The following is a 10,000-nucleotide window of genomic DNA, read 5'->3' on the forward strand; positions in this document are numbered from 1 at the left end:
TGTACTGTCATGTAAAAATCTGGTCATTCTGCAGTCTCGAGATGAAGAGTAGGTACTTTGAAGGCCCTGCAATGAATTGCAGTATTATTCCATGTGCTATATGATCATAATCCTTTCCAGTAATCGTATTCCGAAGCTGATTGAAAGTGTCGAACTCTGAGTGATACACAGACTTTGATTGTGGAACTCTAACAATTTCAGTAGAGAGAAGTGTAGAAGTCAAAAATTTGCACATTGGTAATGGAATGTTCCTATGAGTATCATATGGCTTTGGTACCAATCAGGGTTATTTCATGTGAAAGGATATGCCTTCATACACACTCCTATGTCGAATGTGGTGATGGTGAAACTAGCATCTGCGTGGACTGGCTATTTATCCTGGCTAGGATCCAAAACTTTTGGTGCTGGATAACATCATTGAACGAGTCCTCAAGACCTGAGTATGTCACAGGAGTGTTAGTTAGTTTGAAGTTTTGGTGTACTGTCATGTAACCATCTGGCCATTCTGCAGTCTCGAGATGAAGAGTACGTTCTTTAGTTCTTTCTATTGATGGTATTTCAACACAGAGACAAATATGAGACTTTGAAGGCCCTTCAATGTATTGCAGTATTATTCCATGTGCTGTATGATCATAATCAATTCCAGTAATCGTATTCAGAAGCTGATCGAAATTATCGAACTCTGTGTAAAACACAGACTTGGATTGTGGAACTCTAACAATTTCAGTAGAGAGAAGTGTAGAAGTCTATAATTGCTTTAGCTAAGCCTGTCTTTATCTCCAAGGTGTAGCAATAATTCTCAAAGTTCCCCATTCTGTTGAGAACAGTTACAAGTTGTTCACTCCTATAGAGGTGCCTCATAGTCATACTCAACCGAATATGTTTTGGGCACTTCACAAACATAAGTTGCAGCATTGCAAATGTCTTGTCGAATTGATACGATCAGTAGCTGAATCTTCGGTGTTTTGGTAACATTGTTTTTTGGGAAGATATTGGTCAGAATAATTCGAAATTCTGTTTGTTATCTTTGCATTACATTCCAAATCAAGAAATTTAGGAGGCCACTTCAGCTCCTCAGCTTCTTTAAAGCTTCTGTTGATGACACAATTGTAGCTCCTTCCCCGATTCTCTGATTGTATTAGATGACACAAGTACATATGTCTGCTTCTTCTATGCTCATGCTACTATTATACTTGATGCATCCGTGGTACTATGGTCCACCTTCACTCAGTGCATATAAATACTTGTGATGATTCTGGAGTTTGTCTTCAAGTTTTGTGACTCTGTATTCTAGACTGGGAAACTATTTTTCTTCCTTTTGTGCTATGTGTAGTTCCTTCAGATCACAAAGTTTTCACATTCTATTGCTGATGAAGACCTCTTGTTCTATGGCCTCACAGACTTTGTTGAAAGCAAATCTTTTAGTCTCCCAATACTAGTTGTCTTTTTCTCTGTTCATCGTTACTTTGCCAACTTTTTGGATCTTGAATATCGTATGATTTTCTGTTGTACTTTGCGTTATATACAAATAGATCTTTGCCTCCGATCCTCTTTTACTAGACGGTCATCATTCCTCAACTCAGATGGCTGTTTCAGATCTTGTCATTCTCCAAATTCAAATTGACAAACACCTTGAGTTATCCAACATGCTCTTACTTTTACCTTCTATATCAGAGTTACAGAATATACAATCAGGGGTGAAGATTATACTTTCTCTAGACGTTCTCTTGGTCCTAGATAGGATATCTGTTCCTCTCATTTCTTATAGCATTCTCTATGATAACCATGAAAAGATGATTTAATCACATATCTGTCATTCTGTATGTTAAAGTTAACATGTCAGTAAATCTCCTACTTTTTATTTCCTGTACTTTAATAAATATTTCCTATGAACTCTCTATGGAAGTAAAGAGTTTAATTTCACTATATTTGTCTGTCTCCAATCCCGGTACATGAATTACTCCCAGCGGACTCAGACATATTGATGTAATATTGCTAATCCCCCTCCATTTCTAGGATGGTCCGCCAGACGCAGAATCAGTCCTCTCACTAACTGACATACTTCACTCTTAGTCCTTTCCTAGTACCTGGAAAAAAAAGTTGAAATCAAGTTAGATAATGTTAGATGACATGATTTAATAATAGGTGTAAATTTTCTCCCCCTTAGACTGAAAGTAAAAAACTGAATGTAGAAATATTAAATGTAAGTCATAAGACATGAGTTTTTGCAATTAAATTCTCAAATTTCTTAAGAATGGTCAATCATGGATAACTAAAATGTCCACCAATGGAGTGCTTGACCTAAAAAAACATGCTTTTTGGTGCAGAGATAATGATTCTATGATAACTGAAACCAAAGATATGATGACATAAATCGTTTTATGTATTTTTCAAAATAGCTGTTACTATGAAAATAAGTAAAAAATATGCATTGCTTCAAAGTTTATACAATGTTACCAATCAGCTTTCCATAAAAGGCATGTGAATAAATAAGAAAAAAAATTCCTTGTGTGATGGTGGTTGGAGCGGGGGGTAGCCTAGCAAGGGGACCCCTATTACCTTGTGGGCTATTACTAACAGATTACAAACGAGTGTGCCCGAAAAAGGCCAATAAGGCTCGAGATGTACCTATCACCTGGGAACCACGTGCACTAAACGACAGAATCTAGCCACAGACCAGCCATGATTCACAGGTAGATTTGAAATTAATTTTAGTAGGGTATAGATAATCAATATGAAGCAGATTAATTTTCTTAGATTCCTAAGAAGCAAAAAAAGAAAAAAAAAACACAGCTGATCTTGGAGGGGCACTAGATCCAGTTTGTACAAAGATTTGAGCTTTTTATTTATGGTGGGAGGCTGTCAGCCACCATTGATACCTCCTAGAAATTTTACGAAGGGCGACTAACTGCCTACGTGAGACTGGAAATGGTTAAGCTTATTTTAAAAATTCCTCTTATTTTTTATACATGGAACTCCATACACAATCAGTGTGCTTCATTTGTATAGCTGCTAGTGATATGTTATTGACATGATTATTTTCAACATTAATGAGGCTGAGAAGGAAAAAAGTATTGATATAACAGTATGAATTTGGAATTTCATAAAACATAGTTATTTACAGAATCCAATTAAAGCGGATCTGTAAAGATGTTTAAATCAAAATGCATTACATAAAAATTACCAATACTTTAATTACTACTGATACATCGACTATTGATGTTTACTTTGCTCTGTAGTCCACCTGCTTATGGTATGCTCTGAAGCAGTTATTACGAGGCAGCCCTTGACTACTTGGGAATGTTTCACCATTACGGCCAACAAAAACTATGCAGTCACAAGCATGTTTATTTAGTAATAATTTTCTCGTGAACGTCTTGCCATTCAAATGGAAAATAAATCTATGGTTAATTGCATTGCACTACTGAGTGATTGATATCAGAAATTCTGGCATCCAGATATCTAATTACACTACTGAGACAGAAATAAAGATCATTTCCTGTAAAGTTAATATTCCTGATATTAAGCACACCAGCATGATCATTTTCCCATTCATTAACATGATAATTATAGTCGTCACCATCTTTTTTTACGGGAAATTTGGATCATAAAACTTTTTTTCAAAATCAGCATCAGTATCAAAGTCGTTGTCACCAACATAGGTCTCGGTGCTAACCCCGCTTGATGGAAGAACGTTATCGAAGAACAAGTTTACTTCTGATGGAAGAAAGCTCTTCGGTGCGGGTATAGTGATAAGTTCAATTATGCCGTCAACAATGACGGGTACATATTTCAATAGATTAGCAACCCACAGAAAGTTTCAATCCTTACCCAGCCCCACTCGAAAGTTTTTGCTATTCGTGGGAAGTTGTGGTTTCCTGGTGCACCTCGCGGGGTACCCCCTCTCACCAGGGTATGATTACTCTCTCTCCCCACCTCCCCAAGGGAAGAGGAGAGACTGAGTAGTCATACATCTGGTAACGCTGCTAAGCATGACAGGAAAGAGAAAAATTCTAATGTAAATATATATATATATATATATATATATATATATATATATATATATATACTGTATATATATATATATATATATATATATATATATATATATCACCAGACACCAGACACGTTGTTGCTCTTTATTATAAAGAAATATGGGTATGGAATCGAAGGAACAGATTTATAGGAGAATGACCCCCACCACGAGCAAAGAACAAGAAGGGTTAATGAATGAAGCCAGATCCCAGACTGCCCTCCTATTAAAGTCGCGAATCATTCAGCTAACTTCATTAGTCGTTTTAGAGGGAATTTGAAGGTAAATTTATATGAAAATGTAACATGTTCCATTAGAATATTCATAGAAACCGATGTTTAGATGCCCAGAAGGAATGGCTTTGCCTCAATGGAGCCATGACTAATTTTACTGAAGGCATTAGATGTGTGTCTAAAGGATCGGTGGACTCCTTTCTCACTGGGCACGCTATCTAATACGGGCCACAGGATTACAAAGGGCTACTGGTCCTAGTGCGTAAGGAAAACGGAGGGGAAGGCTCGGTTTTGAGTTTCGAAATTTGAAAGCATCGACAAAACCAGTGTCCTACCCGCTTCCTCATTCAAGACTTCCAGGAGAGTTTAGGTAAATCTCCATACCCGAATTAGATAAATCTAAAGAAGGATTACTGGTAGGTCCCATTAGCAGAGGAGTCGGGGCAGACTTTAACAGTGTCAATAGCATATCAAAAATGCTCTCCTAAGATTATTGTTCAACACACAGTGACATTTATAGTATTTTCAGGATCCAAACTTTCCTTACTCCTCCGTATTGTGATAAAGTTGAAGTCAGCGACGAAGATCTGGCCACCGAATGTATCCTTATCTCTCTCTCTCTCTCTATCTCTCTCTCTCTCTCTCTCTCTCTCTCTCTCTCTCTCTCTCTCTCTCTCTCTCCTGCTCCTACTACTACTACTTCAGCAACTACTGCTATTACTACTACAGTTGATACACATTCAATTCTGTGATAATCGGGATTAATTTTATATAAATTGTACACAAATTTTAATTCATTTACTAACCTCCTAAATATTAGTGAAATTTTGACAATTTTTTTAGCCCTAAAACTTACCGTATTTTCTCTTTTCAGATTAGGCCCACTATAGGTCCGACTTCCATTATGTCTGTCGCAAATTGTTGCCCATCTTCTCAGGAATTTTCTCGCAATTTTTTATTTTTATATATGTATATTGTTTTTTTTTTTAATATTTTCTATAGTCTTTTTTGTATACTTATTTTTTCGAATTTTTTAAGTAATACGTAAAATGTGACTGACTTTTATTTAAGTTTCGAGATGTTTTTAACATTCTTGAACGTAATTTTAGACACAAATATGAAGCTACGAAATATATATATATATGTATATATATATATATATATATATATATATATATATATATATATATATATATATATATATATATATCCAGTAAATATATATATATATATATATATATATATATATATATATATATATATATATACAGTAAATATATATATATATATATATATATATATATTTACTGTATATATATATATATATATATATATATATATATATATATATATATATATATATATATATATATATATTATCGAGGCGGAGTCGACCTTGACTCAAACACACATGAATCAGTTGGTGAAATAACGAAACCTATAAAGTGGTTAAGGAGTTACAAGAACATCTTAGGACCAGATTATTAGATTCTTCCTATAGTCAGAAATGAGATAGGCTATTTGAAATTTCATGACGACATCCAAACATTTCATAAACTAAGTAAGCGCATTTTATAGGACGAATCCTACGAGCTCTCCAAAGTTTCATTATTATACTTTCATTTTCCACCATTTTTTTCCTTTTAATATAATATTATCTGTCATTCAGGAATTATCTTTTGTATCATATTTACTATTGACGTATATGTATAAAATTATCGTCATAATCACCTATTGCAATGCAATGCATATGATCATTCACATTATCATAACTATTATTCAAATTAGTTGATGGTCCTACATATGCTGTAAAATAACATTATCCCAAATATGGAAATGGTTATCAGCACCAGTGATGGGATAATGTGATAGTGTTGGTCATAGTATCCGTTTTGCCTGACACATATTTAGGCTAATTTGTGGCGAACATTGTAATCTTCTTTTGACTCAAATCGAAACATCTAAACCAAAGTCTTAAGGCCTTGTGATCATTTAATGTAATCACGTCCTAGCCGTAAATAATAAACTTAAATAAACTGTTTACGATAACTAGAGCTTTCCTATCATTTAATGATAATTTCTCCTCATTATTACTATAATATGAATTTTTATTTCCTTGAATAAAATGCCATTGTAACCAAATTCTTCCAAGTCCATAATCTGAAGCATAAGTTGCAATATAGCTTTTTCTTTATTTTATAATCAAAATTAATGTATAAGAGGATTATTCTAAAGTAGATCAGGATTTGCTGTAACAGAGTAATTATATAAGAGCATTCTGTAAAAGCTGTTGAACTTCCCTAACCGGAATTGGAACAGAAAAATTAGCAATAAATGAACCTTATCGTTAACAACCCTCAATCCAAATTTTGAAACTAAATAACCTAAACAGACTAAATATATAATCTTTAAATCATGCTTATTTGTCTTCATTTTCAAATTAAATTGACGTAACTTATTTCGCACTAATTTAAATTTAATAAATATTTAATCAAAGAGTCTTTCACAGATGATTAAATCATTCATATACGAAAACAATATATCACCCAACATATCATTGAAAACTAAAGTATATTGATTATTCTCGTGAAAGTGGTGGGCGTTTTGCCTAGACAAAAATCAATGGCATGACCACAAATTTAAAATGTGCACTATGCAGGCTTATTGTCGTATACTTAGTATATTCTCTTTTAGAAAGAATTTAGTGAAAATGTCATTGTATTTTTATTGATGTAAATTACGCGTTTTTATTCAACATAATAATTATATCATTGATACATTGAACCAGAAATCTTATTTTATATATACACATACAGACACAAACACACACACACATACATATATATATATATATATATATATATATATATATATATATATATATATATATATATATATATATATATATATATATATATATATATATATATATATGTATATATATATATATATATATATATACATAAATTTTTGTATATATATACATATATATATATATATATATATATATATATATATATATACACACGTGTATGGCACTATGGGCTTACACATATAAATAACAATGAATATACATTGTACCAACGTGTAAATACCAGTAAATCATACGCATATATATATATATATATATATATATATATATATATATATATATATATATACACACAAGGTCTATAGATGAAGGAGGTCTTCTCAGCCCCGACAAAAAATATGACTCTTCTGCGCAGGTACAGACTGTGACGTAGGCAGGACCTATAGGTGCGGCCAAGGTCTATAGACTATTTCCACCCCTTGACCGGACAGTTGTTTACAAGCAAACGCGGTGTACACTTCCGCCTTGCTGATTATAGCTTATATATATATATATATATATATATATATATATATATATATATATATATATATATATATATATATATATATATATATATATATAACAAAAGCCCAGTAATTGTGCAGTTTTCGGATGCTTCTCATATAGAGGAAAAAGTAAGGATCTCACTTTTCATAAATTCCCTAAGGACATCATTACAAGGAAAACGTGGATTCAGCTGTGCAAACGAGATCTTATTAATGGGGAAAACGCTCAGATATGTAGTAAACACTTTGAAGCTGATGCATTTGAAAGGAATTTGATGTATGAATTGCTGAATCAACCAGTGCCTTGATCTCTCATCAGAGTAAAGAAAGGATCTGTACCGACGATGCATTTACCTACAACTCAACATTCACATCACAAGGTAAGAAACCAGTATCGTGTATTGTTGGTTAAACATTAAGATATAAATGACGCTGTAATCAACTTACATAGATTATAATTATTGTATATCCCCTTTATTATTCATCAGCGCAATCAGTTGTTTTCCTCATATATAGTTAAAAGAAAAATTTTTTTATTCCATTTCGCTGTGAAAAAGTACCATTCATAAATTTTAGTTCAGATTTTTACATATTCAATAATGTCAGAAAATTCTAATCACACTGTTCTCTATACAAGTCCATTTTTTTAATAATTCAATTTTAATTTTAATCAGATACGTCCAGGATGGTAAGAGCCGAAAAAAGAGGACAAAAACGACTTGTAGATGAAATTCTTAGTCAAGAGCACGACGAAACAGGGAAGATTTTTGTACAAAAAGTCAAATCGGTGCCCACGATTGAAGATTTGCAACTGGAGAAGGAGAGAGATGATATCAAACGGAAGTGGGAAGAATATGAGGTAAAGTGGAAATGTGAAAAAGAGCAGTGGGAAGTTAAAGAAAGCTGTTTTGCTACTGAGAGGGGTAAATGGGAAAATGAAAAAGCTAAATGGTTGGATAATAAGGTCAAGTGGGAAAAAGAAAAGGAAAACTGAGAAAAAGAGAAAACAGCGATGTACGTTAAGTTTAATGAGATGTATGTATCAGGAACTGCTGTAGTCAAAGCTGATTTAAAGAAATACTTTTCACCCAAACAAGTAGCATGTCTTGTCACTGGAAGTAATATTAATACTTGGGAAGACGATGATATCAATAAAGCCTTACGTTACGCAGTTTGAGTCCAAAAGCTTATAAGTTTTTGGGAGAAGAGTGGAAATTAACTTTTTCTTCTTTATCAACTTTATATGGCTGGTCAAGTAAGATAGCTGTAGAACCTGGCATTTTGGAATCGGTAGAATTTGACACTGAAAAAGAAGCATTAGGGAAAGCGATGGAAGATGGAGGCATACAATACGTAGGTGGTTATATAGCTCGTAAGTTTCCTGAATATGAATTCCTTGGAACTGCAGCGACGAAGGGAGATGGCACGTGGATTGGTGCCATAAGTGCAAGAGATGGAAAACTAATGCAACCAAGCAAAGAATTTTTGGTGCATTTAAAAACCATGGGAAAAAATGTTTCTTTGTCATCATGGAGAAAAATATCTATAACCTGGAAAAGGAGCGACAGATAAATTGACTGATTTAATTAGCGAGTGTTTTAAAAGCAATGATATCCCATTACCATACGAAGTGATTAAATTTTTTGTTAGATGTCGTACATTTTTTAGAATTCGTGTTTTAAATAGGAATATTAGTTCATCAAGAAAAGTGCAGAATAAAATGAAAAAGCTTGCAACGTGATATAGAACATAACTGAAATATATATTGTGTATATATCATTATCTATTTTAATGAATTTAAACTGTCTGTTGCTCGACAAATTTCAGTTATTTACATCATCAAATATTTGTTTGGTTGTTTGAGTGTAATAAAGTTATGTATTTGTAATCTTACTTTTATTATCCTAAAAGAATAAAATATAAATATTCGAAAAGATTGAAAAATACAAAGCAGAAAGCATGGTTCCTTTATTTTCTTCTGGAAGTTCCACAGCTTACTTAGCCACGGTTAAGTCTGAGTGACGTCATTGCTCTGACCGACCCGACTCCCACCATCCGGCTACTTGCGCACTAAGGTGGCCTGAGAAGACCTCTTATATCTATAGACCTTGTATATATATATATATATATATATATATATATATATATATATGATAGATAGATAGATAGATTTTTTATCTCGTATTACGGATGAAAAACATTAGTATTACACAGCCATGCAATATGGGTTACATATTTCCAGAGATTAAACTAATGTGTCACGCAATAAGGTTAAGCCTGCTTAAAGAAATTGAAATTCATGACGTTTGTAGATTTCTTTCTATATAAATGCCTCCAATTTGTGTATTTCTTATGATACAATAGAAATATTATC

General features: G+C 33.0%; 1 long non-coding RNA gene across 1 annotated transcript; it reads left to right on the top strand.

Annotated features, from left to right (window-relative positions):
* Positions 1–7,762: 7,762 nt before the first annotated feature.
* LOC137659530 (uncharacterized) lies at positions 7,763–9,570 on the top strand. Its single transcript, XR_011047569.1, has 2 exons — positions 7,763–8,006; positions 8,301–9,570. It is a non-coding gene; the product is annotated as an uncharacterized lncRNA (long non-coding RNA).
* Positions 9,571–10,000: the final 430 nt, after the last annotated feature.

This window comes from Palaemon carinicauda, chromosome 20 (genome assembly GCF_036898095.1).
Source record: "Palaemon carinicauda isolate YSFRI2023 chromosome 20, ASM3689809v2, whole genome shotgun sequence".
Taxonomy (NCBI): Eukaryota; Metazoa; Arthropoda; class Malacostraca; order Decapoda; family Palaemonidae; genus Palaemon; species Palaemon carinicauda.